Source organism: Vipera berus, assembly GCF_964194415.1.
Source record: "Vipera berus genome assembly, chromosome: 9".
NCBI classification, from domain to species: Eukaryota; Metazoa; Chordata; class Lepidosauria; order Squamata; family Viperidae; genus Vipera; species Vipera berus.
The window spans coordinates 22,222,507-22,236,911 of NC_138212.1; positions in this window are offsets into that span (position 1 = coordinate 22,222,507).

Here is a 14,405-nt window from a genome sequence, read left to right on the forward strand (position 1 = left end):
CTAGAAAAGGCCAGCCCCTCAGCCCCCATAAGGTGATTGGCACCTAATGGTTCCTCTTTCCTCTTGGTTCTGGCTGATTCATATAAAAAGGGAAAATGGGAGACGCTCATATCTGGATATGGAATCTTTGAAGGAAGAGGAGGAATTCCTTTTTTACCCTTCATATGCATTGAATAGCAAATTAAATCAATAATTTGAAGGAGAAAATGACAGTTGCAATAAGGAACAAGAAGGGAAGCTGGTATGGAGGATGCAAAGGCAGAAAAATGCCAGGCTACATTGGAGAAGTTAAAGAACCAAGTCACACTTTTTTTTTTACGGGAGTAGATTTGCAAAAGTTACCATCGTGGACATCAGTGAAGCAACAATAAACAGAGTTTGTTTTCCTGTGAATCAGAAATCCAAATCCACGGAAGAAATAGATGAAGAAGTACATGGACGTCTGAAAGCTGGATAGGTAAAGGATTGGTTGCCTTCACGCAAGACTTTGTGTTTAAGAGGACTCAATCAAGGATATTAATATAAAAATTACATCCGGGAAATGTTGAATTTAAATATGTTTCTTGGGGAGCTAATGTCAACACTGTGACAAACCGAACTGAAGCCATTTTCATTTTGTCTTCATTGCCACATATTTAGTTAGAAGAAGGAAAGGGGGGGGGTGTAGTTCTCAGTTAGCCAAAACTATTCCCATGCATGGGAACAAAGGTCATTGCTGATAACACCTTGGCAGGCTGGAGCAGCTGGGAGGAGTGCCTGCATTTTCTAACAATTGGTGAATGTGATTTATGACAGCAATTTGGTGGGGTGGGAAATGAAACTTGCAACTTTGTTACCAAGGGGAGGGGGATTTAGTCTTGGGTTCACCTTTGTAGGTGTCGCTATGTTGTGGCCAAATAAAATGTTCTTTACAGAAGAAATGCTTGCCTTGCAGTTCTTGAAGGTCTCATCTATCGGAACCATGACCTTAACCCAAGACTCCAAACTATTCTAATACCACGGGGTCCTGAGCTCCGGTTGCCTACTCGAAGCCTCGGGAGGACAACAAAGATTCAGGGAAGATTCCATGATGGAGAAAAAAGGAAGAAGCCTGTTACTACAGCAACCACATCAACGGATGGGGTGCAGATCATTACCCTGATAGAGAGTGTGACTTTGGTGACTCCGGCAATCGGCATGAGAGCAAAGGAATGTGAGATCAGTTCGAGCCATTATTGCTGTCGGAGAGAGTCCTATCTATCGGAGACACTTGGCATTCGGAGCTGGCCCATTCAAAAAAAAAGTTTAAGCTGAAGTTTAAGTTTAAGTTTAAGTTTAAGTTTAAGCTGAATTTCCACTAACTGCTTGCCACGAATCGTGCTCTCCTGATCGAAGAGGGCCCAAGCGACTGGCACTTTGGGATGAGTTGGATGAATGGAAATATCCGACTGCAATCTGAAGCCAGTCCGTTGAGTGATTGAGAGAGAAGTTTGAAGGACTGGAGGTGGGAGGAAAGGAGCAGGCCACCCATCAGTTACTTTCCAGTGAATGGGATGACAGACGTCCCCTAGACCATCCCCAATTCTTCTTTAAGGAAGAAGTGCTTGCCTTGAAGTTCTTTTAAATGGTCTCTGTTATGTATTGGGCTTGTGGTGATACACCACGTGCGTTGCTGGAGCAGCCAACGGCTCTCCAGCAACCCAGACTGGCTGTCTCCAGTCCTGCAATTGGCTAGCCCTAGGCGGCAAGAGTGGGTTCAAACCCATTGGCTGCCACCTAGGGGCTAGACTATATATTGTGGCTGGTTGCAGCCTAAGTTTCAGTACAGTTCTAGCAAGAATAAAGTATGAGTTTTCCTGTACTCAGCCTCGTGTCTTCCTTCCTGCACCCAACAGCCCACGACTTAACAGTCTCATCTATTGGAACCATGACAGCTACATTGGAAGAAACTGAATATAAATCTTCTGCATGTCAGAAAAATGGGCAAACATACTTTTTTTAAAGTATGTTTGCCCATACTATCCTCCTAATACAGACAGTATCCTCCTAATACAGACAGTAAAACCAGCTTTATACTGATCCAATTATCTCTCTGAGACAATATTTAGCAGAAAGGGGACATGTCAGGATCCCTCACTTCCAAAGACCTTGGCCATCTGCTGCAGAAGGAGCCTCATTTGTCTCCCCCCGTGTCCCATGGGCTTTCTATCTGCTGAAATTCCAAGACAATCTATATTTTGTTTACCTACAGTGCAACACCTCTGCCATTTCTCTTCAGGATGATGCCTTTGTTTTTAGTTCATTGGGGCAAAAAATATCACCATCCCTGCCAAAGCGCAAAGCCTCGGTTGGTTGCTTTAGGACTTGTGCCTCCTTCTGTCCTTCCGGCTGGTCCCTCCCTTCTGGCTTGTGCTGACTGGGCATAGCTGGGCAGTAAATAATTCTCCCTCCCAGCACATTGATTAAACATCCCAAGAACATTTAATACACTTTGCATAAATCATGTAAATGGAATGATATGTACTAGAGATTTTTCTCATCAGTGTAGCCAAGATAAATGGAAATGCTCGAGAAAGGAGCCATCAGTCTCACTGGTGGCGGAGGAGGTACCTCACAGCAAGGCCCGCCTGCAGAAGAAGCAGACACCCCTCAGATGGGGGACCCCAGGCAGAACCCCTTAACGGGCCAACTTCGCCTCTGTCGCACAGATGCTGCTGGGGGTGGACCATTTGAGTAGCATTTGCAAAGCTGCAAAAGATCAGATGGGGAATGTTCAGGTACAGGCCATCAAAGGAAACTAGGGTTGTTGGTTTTTTTGGGGGGGGTTGCTTTTAAGGTGAAAACCCTCACAATGTGAAGTTCTTAATGTGGCTCAAACTATGGAGGAAAAGCTATTTGGGGAGGCTGATGAAATGGAGAGCTCCACCAGGTTTCCTCCCAGTCAGGCTAGTCAAGTCCTGGGTCTCAGGGAAACTTTTGTGTCCAAGATGATCCATTTAAATTGTATTACTTTATTATTCTTTTTTTTAAAAAAAATACAGAGCTCATTGTAACTGTTGTTACGTTGTTATTACACTGTAAGTGTTGTGACATGGCAGATATTGCCATCCATCTAGGATTCATCGCCTCTTCCAGTGGAGCATCTAGGAGGAACTATTGATTAGACATCTCCTTTGTCATTGTAGGTTTTATTACAATATTGTTATTACAAAACTTTACTCCCTCCATTTCAGTCACGTGTCACATGTCTGCTGCATATATTATTTTTTTTGCTTGCTGATCACGTTTTTCATACAACATACAACAGAACATAGAATCATAGGGCTGGAAGAGACCTCTAGGTCTTCTAGTCCAATCCCAGGAGCTTTACACCATCCTGGTCAAATGGTCTCCAACCTATTTTTGAAAACCTCTGGTGATGGAGCATCCACAACTACGGGAAGCAAGCTATTTCATTAATTGTTTTCACAGTCAGAACATTTCTCCTTCTAGGATGGATCTTTCTTTCATAATCTTCCACCCTTACATCTAGTGCTTTGAAGAATAGGTCAACCCACTTTTCCCTGTGACAACCTCTCAAGTACTGGAAGATAGTTATCATGTTCCCCCGCCCCCCGCCCCGTCCTTCTCTTCAATAGGCTAGAGGTGTACTAGCTCCTCAACCATTCATCATATGATTTAACCTCCAGACCCTTTATCATCTTTGCTGCGCCTCTGTGCAATCTTTCCAGGGTGTCAACATCTCTTTTTATATCATGGCAACCAGAATTGGATGCAGTATTCCCAATATGGCCTCACTCATGCAGCGTAACGTGGTACTATCACTTCTTGTGATCTTGATGCTATCCTTCTATCAATGCAGCCTAAGACTGCATTGGATTTTTTGGTGACTGCAACACACTGCTGACTTATACTTAACTGGTGACCCACTAGGACCCATAGATCCCTCTCTCAGGTACTACTGTTAGTCAGGTATGGCCTCTTCTATAGATGTGCATTTGGTTTTTCCTGCCCAAGTGCAGGACCTTACTTTTCTCCACACTGAGGTGTAACTTGATAGTGTTCAACTCTGTCAAGATCTTTCTGGATCTTGAGTCTAACTTGCAAAGTGTTAGCAATTCCCCCAAGCTTTGTGACATTTGCAAATTTGATGAGCTCCCCTTCTACCCCCTCATCTAGATTGTTTATGAAGATGTTGAAGAGTACTGGACGCAAGATTTAACCTTGATGTAACCCCACTGCATGCTTCCCGACATGTAGATGTAGTTCCATTGAGGACTATCCACTGAGCGCTGTTGGTCATCCAATTGTAAATCCATCCTTGACTTTCTTCTTCTTTCTTACATATGAAAGAATTTTTAAAATTATTTTAGCACTGATTGCTAGCCGTAGATTATTCTGGGCCTTAGCTTTCCTTACTTCCTATGCTTGAAGAAAAATAATCCAAAAGTGGGGGTAACAGGGCCCCCTTCATTAGATAAAAGAGGACAAAGACTGGTTGAATCAAAAGAGATTGCCTCGCAGAGGCTTCATGGAGCTTCCAGAGAAAATGAGAACACACAAGAAAGAGAATAAATTAAAGGAACCAGTGGATGAGAGTGAAAAACAGGGGGGGGGAATCCAAGAAATCCCAAATTCCAGGCCTTAAAAAAAAGCTTGCAGAAAGAAGCAAATTTGTAAAAGAAGGCATGACAACAGATTATTAAAGGGCAGAGAAGACAACAAAAGAAATTGCAGATTAAGTGGCTACTAGGAGCAAAGAAACAAACTTAGGCCAACTAAGTCAAAGAGAAGGATTAGGGGAGACCTGATAGCATCTCCTAATGCTTGAAGGGCTATCATAAAGAAGAGGGGATTGACTTATTCTCCAAAGCCCCCCCTCCCCCCCAGGGCAGGACAAAAAACAGTGAGTGAAGCTCCTCAGAGGGAGATCCAGCCTGGGCATAAGGAGAAATTTCCTAACAGTGAGAGCAATTAATCAATGGACAGTTTGCCTCCCAGAGTTGTGGGTGCTCCATTGCTGGAGCTTTTCAAGGAAAGATTGGACGTCCATTTGTCCAGGATGTTATATTTCCTGCCTTGGGCAAGGGGTTGGACTAGAAGACCTCCAAAGTCCCTTCCCAGCTTTATGATTCTATGATTCTATATTAAGTTATCTGGCTGTGATTTGTAGTGTCTGCTTGGAGCACACATTAAGAATGGAACAGAACAACTTCCAAGATTTATCAAGACCATTAGTAATTAACCTTTCCTGCTAAACCATTGTGGGAAAATGATATTGGCAAGAGCTATATGACTACAGTATATTACAGGGGTAGGAAAGATGGCTCAGGAATTCTGGGAGTTGAAGTCCACGAGTCATAAAAGAGCCAAGGTTGCCTACCCCTGGTGTATTATTAAAGTGATCTGGGAAGAAAAGGCCAGATGCTGGGGGCTCAGGTGGCATTCTCATCTCTGCTCTATGGTAAAGGACTAAGCAGAGAAAGAAGAATACACCAGATAAATTATTAGAAACAGCAGTGTTGACAAGAGACATTTGATTTCTTGGACCATGGTCTAGAATAGATTATTGGGATGAGCAATCTCTTGAAGGCTACAAGAACGTGTTTGGCCCAAGCAAGGCCAAGGAAGAGTTATCAAGGATGACCTGTTTAGCATTGCTTGGGAATGAGATGGACAGCATACAAATTTAATTAAAAAATACTCCTTAGGATGAAGTTTTTATCTATTGATGTATTTGTGCTATTTCCCAGATTTAGGAGCTCAAAGTGTCTCCTCTCTTAAGACCCCCTCCTCTTTTCCCCACAACTATCAGCTCTGAGGTAAGTTGGGCTAAGTCATCTAGTGGCTTTTTATGGCTGACTTGAACCTGGGATTCTGATGCTCCACACTGGTTCTCAAGGTTATGCCAGAGTTCTTCATTTTATTCATATATTTTTCTACTTAAAAGAAGTGAGTTTTTATCGAATTCAGACTAATGTTACATAGAATCCTACGGAAAGAGAACTTAAGTGCAAAAAGGAGCAGAATACGAGACACAGTTCAAACTGGAGAATGACAAACAGCAAACTGGAGAATGTAGGCCCCACATAGTTTTCTGGCTATCTGAAAAATACCCCAGGAGACAGAAAGAAGGGCAGGGGTAGGCAACCTTGGCTCTTTTATGACTCGTGGACTTCAACTCCCAGAATTCCTCAGCCAGCATGGCTTAGCTTGGAAACCTCTCGCTTTCCCCTCAGCATGGCTGGCTCAGGAATTCTGGGAGTTGAAGTCCCCTGACTTAGGGAGACCTGGCATCAGATGCAAGCCCAGAATGAGCTCAGGTAGGCAAAGAATGCTAAAAAGAAGCAAAAGGGCAACTCTGAGTATATTCACAATGAGAGGAGCAGGATGAGTCTACCAGCTCTCAGTGAAGTTGGCAAGATGTAAATGCAGGCAGAGCTACTCAACTCCACCCCCCACAAGAAATGTATTTCATTCTAAACAGCAAAATATCTGGGAAGGATACACTAGATCAGGGGTCTCCAGACATGGCCACTTTAAGACTTGTGGACTTCAACATCCAGACGTTTGGAGACCCCTGTCCTTGGTCCAAGGGTCAACTAGGTTGAGAAAGGCAGCTGTAGAAATTAAGCATGTACATAAATAAGGCCTCAAGCTTGAGAAGTATGATCAGAGGTTTCCAGGAGTTTAAACTTCCAGGAGTTGTCAAATTGCATTTTGAGGTACTAAGGATGCTACAGCAGATTATAAAATTATCAGTGTACCCCACCTGAAAAACAAAGCAGAAATGACTAAAAATAGAAACCTAGCATGGATTTGTCAAGAACAAGTCCTAGAGATTAATCTCAGTTTTTGATCGGGCACTTCCTTAATAAATTGTGAGAATGCCGAAAACCTAATAAATACATCCTGATATAAGTGATAGATTTGTCAGAATATTCACTATGCTTCTCAGCCAGTTTGTTAAATGTAGGCTGGATGACATAATCTATTGTGGAAACAGACCCAGACTGAAAACAGCACTGAAAGGGGAGGTTGGGCTGGAGGACCTCTTGCACCTCTATTATTCTGTTCTGTTATTCTTTCTATAATCACGTGTATCCATCCCGTCAAACCCAAAGAAAGTCTGGAATGGTGTAGGTATAGGATAGGCAGGAGGTTTGACTACGTCGGACTAGAAGACTTCCAAGCCTACGTTCCATGTTATCCCAATAAGTGTCCCCACCTCATGCAAAGTGAGAGGAGAACACGTCCACAGGACAGCCTCCAGGGTGGCAGCCTTTGCGCCCGTGGAATTTTTATCCCTGGTATACAGGGAGATTCCCCCCCCCATCCCTGCACTTGCTTTTCCGAAAACAATTAAAGCTATTATATTCCAACCGGTTCTGAGCACAGTTGTTAGACCCAGGTTGACTTGGCGGTTTGGTTTCTGTGGATTTTGGTTATGTTGGTGATTTTTCAGTGTTCTGGTACTTTTGAAATAGATGTAGGAGAGGAGCAGGCTGAGCCCAAGGAAGAGGTCAAGGACATCATCAGTCTCAAGTCCCTTTATCCTCACAAGAGATCTAAGTCCAGCCCTCCTTGAATTCCATTGACTCTTATCTACCGCCAATTTGCTTTGACCCTTAGTAGTTCAGATTCTTGTAGAGAACATTAGCTTACAATAAACCTATACAGTATTCTTTTGAACTGCCTGGACTCCTGATTTCCTGCACTTGACAATAGGGCGATATAGAAACATTTGCACAACTAGCCAGCCATTGGGAGGCCTTTCAGATAGTCACTTATGCCCTGCTCGTCTCACGACTGGATTAGGCAATGTGCTCTACATGGGGCTGCTTTGAAGATCACCTGGAAACTACAGATGGTTCAAAATTCAGTGGCCCCAGCAGTATAACAGGCACCTCCTGCTATGTTTGTGTTTCACCACTGCTAAGCAAGCCGCATTGGGCGCCAACTGGATTTGAATGCAATTCAAGGTGTTGTATTAAAATATGAAGCCCTGTGTGGCAGAAGGCTTGGAGAGACTGCTTATCTCCAATCATTTTTGCCTGCCCAATACTTTCTGGCAGGGCAGTGTCCTTTACATCCCCTTTGAAGCTGCAAGCTGGGGTCATTTTCTGGGACTGAGGAAGCCTGCCTTCTCTGTTGCGTCCCTCCCCTCTTCCGGAGCTTCTCAAAAGTTTTGAAAATCTGGCTTTGATCCCTTTGATCCTTGGGGCTGATCTTTGTTCAATGGCCACTTTTTTGTTTTGTCGATTTTGTTGTTTATTAGATTATTTTAGTTTGGGTTCTCCTATTTAATGCCTTTTTTTTAGCTATTTTTATGTTTTCTCTAGTTTTGTATGCTGCCCAGAGTTGGCTGGAGTTGGGCAACCAATGAGTTTAAATGAATAATTAAATAAATAACACGAGGAAATAAATTACTTAGATTAGAAGTAATGCTTAGCAGATTTTTAGATGACACAAAGTGGGGGGGGTGTTTTGCAAACAGCCCAGAAGACAAAAATAAAAGTCAAAACAGTGATATGCTAGATAAGTTTCAATCAGCAATAATCGTGCCTCAGGTTAACCTTATTGGCTACAGTATGTTAGATAACTGATCTGAAAATAGCCAGATATAAACATCTGAATGCAGGGTACCTGTATTGGCAGCAGACCATGCATTGGGAGGGGACCTTGAATTGCAGCTCAGCAAGTGGTGGGTGCATCCACGTAGCCCACCTAGCCCTGTTGTGAAAGTGGACATGACTCTTATCCCAAGACAACTTTTGCCTGGCCAGTCCTGGAAGACTTGCCTCCAAGTCCTGTTCCTAGCCACAGTTAGCCTTGTTCAGCCCCTCAGCCAAAGTTAGCTGTGTGCTGCCCTCTGCTGAGACCTTGTAAACAACCGTTGCTTTTATTTATTTCTCTCTCTCTAATTAATACAGGCTCCCATCTCACTAAAAGGCATACAAGTTGTTTATCAGGTGAATCCGAATCTGCAAAAATGGCAAATACAATATTAGATTTTGTCAACAGAAGCAGAGTTTCCAAATCACAGGAAGGAATCAGTTCATTTAATTCAGCTCTCCTCAAGTTCAGGGTCCAATTCTGGGTGCCGGATTTTAAGAGGGATGAGTGAATGCCAAAACAGGTCCAGAGAAGTCAGTGGGGATGATCAGGCATAAGCACTCTTGTAAAGAGAAATAAAAGGAATTGGGAATGTTTAGCCTTCAGAAGAAAAGACTGTGTTGTGGGTCTTTGTATATAGCGGGGGGGGGGTGTCTGTGTGTGTGCATGGAAACATAGCACTCTTAAATATCTGGAAAAAAATGATCATAACACAGTGGAAGACAGAAAGGTTTATTGGTTTTCAATTTTCTAGATCCTCTTTGCTGCCAGAATTGCTTATCTCTAGGTGAGTCACAAACCTATGTCACAAAACAGTAAAACCATAAAATCACATTAATACTAATTTCAAGCAATAAATTTTTTTAAGAAAGTGCATTGCCAAACAAATGGCAAAAAGTGAACGTCCGAAATCTAGGGTCTCCTGTTTGAGGACTAGAAGACCTCCAAGGTCCCTTCCAACTAGTCTAGGTTCTATATAACACCTCTTCTCCGCGAGCTGCATTGGCTTCCAGCTGCCCTCCGGGTGAAATTCAAGGTGCTGGTGATGACCTATAAAGCCCTAAATGGCATGGGCCCGGATTATCTGAGGGAGCACCTGCTGCCAGCATCAATTTCCCATCGTCCTGTGCGCTCCCACAGGGAGGGCCTCCTCAGGGTACCACCGGTCAAGGATTGCCGACGGGCGATCCCCAGGGGGAGGGCGTTCTCTGTGGGCGCACCTGCCCTATGGAATCAACTGCCAACGGAACTCCGGACTGCCCCCGACCTTCGTCCATTTCGCCGGGACCTAAAAACCTGGCTCTTTGAGCTATCTGGTCTGGACTGAGGGGTTTTAATGATTTTAAATTGTGATTTTAATTTTTTGGGGCTAGACTTAATTTAATTTAATTTTTATTTTATTTTATTTTATTTTCGGGAGAAGGGCAGTATAGAAATTCAATTAAATAAATAAATAAATATTGTATTGTTTTTAAATTTTGCCTTGTAAACCACCCTGAGTCCTTCGGGAGTAGGGCGGTATATAAACCGAATTAATAAATAATAAATAAATAAATAAATGTTCTATTCAGAACAACCAGGTTTTGAGGCTTCTCCGGAAAATAACCAAAGAAGGAGCGGATTGGATGTCAAGAAAAGATGAGCTTCTTCTAGAACAAGGCTCTCCAGACTTGGCAACTTTAAGACTTGTGGACTTCAACTCCCAGAATTCCTTGGCCAGTTCCAGAACATTGGGGGGCAGCAAAGGAGAACGATTGCTTCCAGGGCCCTTCCCAAGTAGAACCAACAGGCCTATGAGGGTCATCTTGGAGGAGAAGGTCTTCAGGTGGCCTGCATTCGCTCCCTGTAGAGCTTCCTAGATTACAGTAGCACCTTGAATTATACCGAGAGGCCTGTTGAAGTCAGTGCAGCACCCACAGTACAGTGTCACGCTGCTGAACTGGTGAATTCTAATCAGCATGTGGGCTGCTGTTTTGTGCACCAACTGCAGTTCTGGCTAGTCCTCAAGGGCAGCCCCAGGAAAAAACACCCTGTAATAATCCAATCCAATTATGCCATGGGTGCATGTTGCTAGAGCCTCCCATTATAAAGAAGGGTTGCAACTGGAAGCAGCCGTCAAAGCTGGGCAAAGAATCTGGTCACAGCTTCCTTTCTCTTGCTGATTAAGGTGGATCTCAAATTGTGCTGCTGCTCTTTCAGGAACCCCATTTAGTGCCCTCCCACTGTCACACTGTTGCTGAATAGACAATCACCCTCTCAACTTGTTCTGGCCATGCAGATTCCTATAGTCCCTTAACAAGGGATTCCAAAGCACCATCTGTTTCATTCTCAGTGATGTGTGGCTGGCTAAGAGCCCTGGTGGTGCAGTGGTTAGAATGCAGTACTGCAGGCTACTTCTGCTGACTGCCAGATGCCAGCAGTTCCGCAGTTCGATCCTGACCGGCTCATGGTCGACTCAGCCTTCCATCCTTCCGAGGTCAGTAAAATGAGGACCCCGATCATTGTGGGCAATATGCTGACTCTGTAAACCTCTTAGAGAGGGTTGTAAAGCACTGTGAAGCGATATTGCTATCATCAACATCTTGATGGAACCTTACCTGGAAGCAACTGATGACCTCCCACAGCAACATCTAAGATATGGGAAAGTACATAGACTCCAGATGAACGACAGAAAAGGGCTTCCTAATCACCCTGTGGGGTCTCCTTCCCTGTGTTCCAGTACAGCATAGAATGACTATTTACCCCTGATGCTTGAGTCTGGATTCCTCCATAAGCAAGGAGTTGCACTTGGTGGTGGTGATAATGATGATAGGATGGAACTTATGGAAACGACCTTGGAGATAGTCAAGTCCAAAAGTCTTGCTAATGCAGGATTTGTCTCTCTTTAAGCATCTCCAGCAAAGGAGAGAAATTCTTCCCGACTGTCTACCAAAACCTACTTCCTTGTCATATAAATCCACTGTTTCTTATCCTATCTTCTGGAACAACCTGGTAATTCTGCAGGACCTCTTTTGATACACTTGAAGACAGCTCTCCATTCCCCTGCAGCCTGGCAGCAAAGCCCAGATCCCATACTGCCACCTTCTCAATTGTAACCCCTATCGAATGCAATCTAAGGATGTTGTGTCCGCCATCCTCACATGATAGCTAATCTGGCCACTATCAAAAAAGAAATGGTTTTATGCGACTTGTTTGTGATAGATACATTCTGACTCCTTCCAAGCAGTGCTGTCCTTTCTAAACGCTTACAAAATATGCCACTTTTTATTGGTATCAGTATCAAGCTGACTAGCCAACCCATTTCAAGTTCATCAGCACATCTAAACTAGTCAGTTTGGCTGCATCTTGCAACATCTCTCCTTTTCAGAGACAAGCTTGACTTAGAGGAAATACTACAGCTCAAAAGTGGCTCTTTTCTTGTCCCTATCATTTGAAACTTGCAAATTCCACTCTGGGGTTCTTTACCAAGGAACTTTGGAAGATGAAGTGCCTAAGGAGATGCCTGGAGGGATCGTGGCAAAAAACAAGGAGCTGAGCTGACTGAACAGAGATAGGATCCCATGTTCAGGCTTACATCATGATGGTAAAGCAGCAAAGCATATTTCTCCACACAGGGTGTCTGTGGAGTGTCAGCCACCAGTGTTATGTAGGGCGACGTCTCCTCTGAAATCGACATTTCCTTGCAGCAATTTGTGAGCATTTTGCAAACAGAACTGCTCACTCTGAACTAGGTGCTAAAAAGATGGCAGAGGTAACAGTTTGCGAGATCATGTTGATTCTTTTAAGCCTGGGATGTCTAAGAAAGTCATCAGAGGTTTTGGGTGAACACATGCAACAGTGAAGGCATGATAGTAGGGGTACTTGTGAATAGATCTTTGGAGATTAGCTGATTTCATTTGTCTTGAACGAGCAGAATACACCCCATTCTCAAAATGCCATCTCCTCATCCAGATGTCTTTTAGATAAATGTTAATCTTCAAGCAGCCCATCCTTGATAAGAAGGCTAAGGAAGGGATTGAGCTCCAACTACGGAGAATCTTGGGTAAAACAGATTGTAGGGATCCATTTCAGCCTGGGAATGAAACTGAGTCCCACTGGCCTGTGGTAGGACTTGGATAGAGATGTGGTAGGACCTCTTATCATCATGTTAGATTTCTCAGCAGTGCTATAAATTATCAGCCATACCTTTTATATTATTGGTAAAGATTGTGAATTGGAGGCACTGTTCTGGTGTGGTTCTCTTCTTTCCTTAGTAGGCAATTCCAATTGGTGTAATTGGGGAAGATGAGGTTGTGCTATTAGATAGACCAGGAGTTTCCAAACTTGGCAACTTTAAGACTTGTGGACTTCATCTTCCAGAATTCCTCAGCCAGTCATGGAGCTGAAGTCCACGTGTCTTAAAATTGCCAAGTTTGGAGACCCCTGAGATATTTAAGATATACATGTGGGAGGTCATCTATTGATTAATGCTCCAATATCACCAATCATCTAATGATAATCACTACCCAAGCCAAGCAGGTATGCATCGGAAGTCCTGATTGGGTATCTGGAAGCCTTGAGGACTAGATGGGGCAGAAGAGATTCAGACTGAATACCAGCAAGGTGGAGTTATTCCTGAGGCTCCTATGGAGAATCCATCTGTTGCTGGAAATGGAATTCTACTTCTCCTAACAGAGCTGGTGCGCATCTGGGGTGCTCATAGACTCATGGTGGAAACTGGCCAGGGACCCTTCGGGCAGCTCTAATAGGTCTGCCAGTTATGCCCACTTCCCAGGATGTGCTGAGTCTATGTCCTTGTCATCTCTTAATTAGACTACAATAATTTGCTGTAAATTGGACTACCCTTGACAATGACCCAGAATGCAACTTTAGCTGGTTCCAGAGCAGTGCCTACTTTCTGGAACTACCCTGGTTTTCAGTAGGCTTCCAGGCCCAATTCAAGGTACTAACTTTATTACTTTTGAAACTCTACTTGAACAGCTGGCCCCTTAGATTAGCCCTCAGCTGCCTCTTACAGTGCTCTTCTCCAGGGGGAGGGGGGTTGTTAAGGACTGGTACTAAACTGTTTTTATGAGGTAGATAAGAACCTACAAATAAGGTTGTATAAATAGGTGGTATACAAATAAATAATATTCTGTTTGTTTTTGTTTCCAATTTATTCTTCTATTTAACTCTGTATTTTTTGTTTGTTCAATTAACAAGCTAGCGGATGTCAGTTTAATATATCACCTTTTGGGTTCAAAGGTGGGTTAAGATTATCCTGATCAGTAAATCTGGCTAAACATGGAAAAAGAATGAATATAGCATTACAGAGTTCTGCTTCTGCTTTCAGGCAGAGGCAGGGTCAAAGAGTAATTCTTTAAAAAAAAAGGTTTCCTTGGACACTCCATTTCACAGCAACGGGTGGGGGTACAAGCACTTATAAAGGTGAAGTCCAGTCGATTCTGACTTTAGAGGGAGGGCTCGTCTCCGTTCCTTGGCCGAGGGAGCCAGCACTGTCCAAAGACATTTCCATGGTCTTGTGGCTATCATGGCTATGTGACCGAGGCGCACAGAGCACTGTTGTCTTCCCAGCAAAGTGGTACCTACTTACCTTCTTGTATTTACTTGCTTTCAAATGGTAGGTGGGCAGGCAAGAAATGGGAGCTCACCCTGTTGCACAGCACTCGGGTCTCAAACCTAAGCTGTCAGTTCTACCTTGAGAGAATTATAAATAGCAGTTTTGTTTTTAAAAAGGAAAAGGCAGTTGGCCAGAGTGCATAATGCAAACTGGGATTCTTCCTGATCTAAGCAAAGAAGTATTGTTCTTT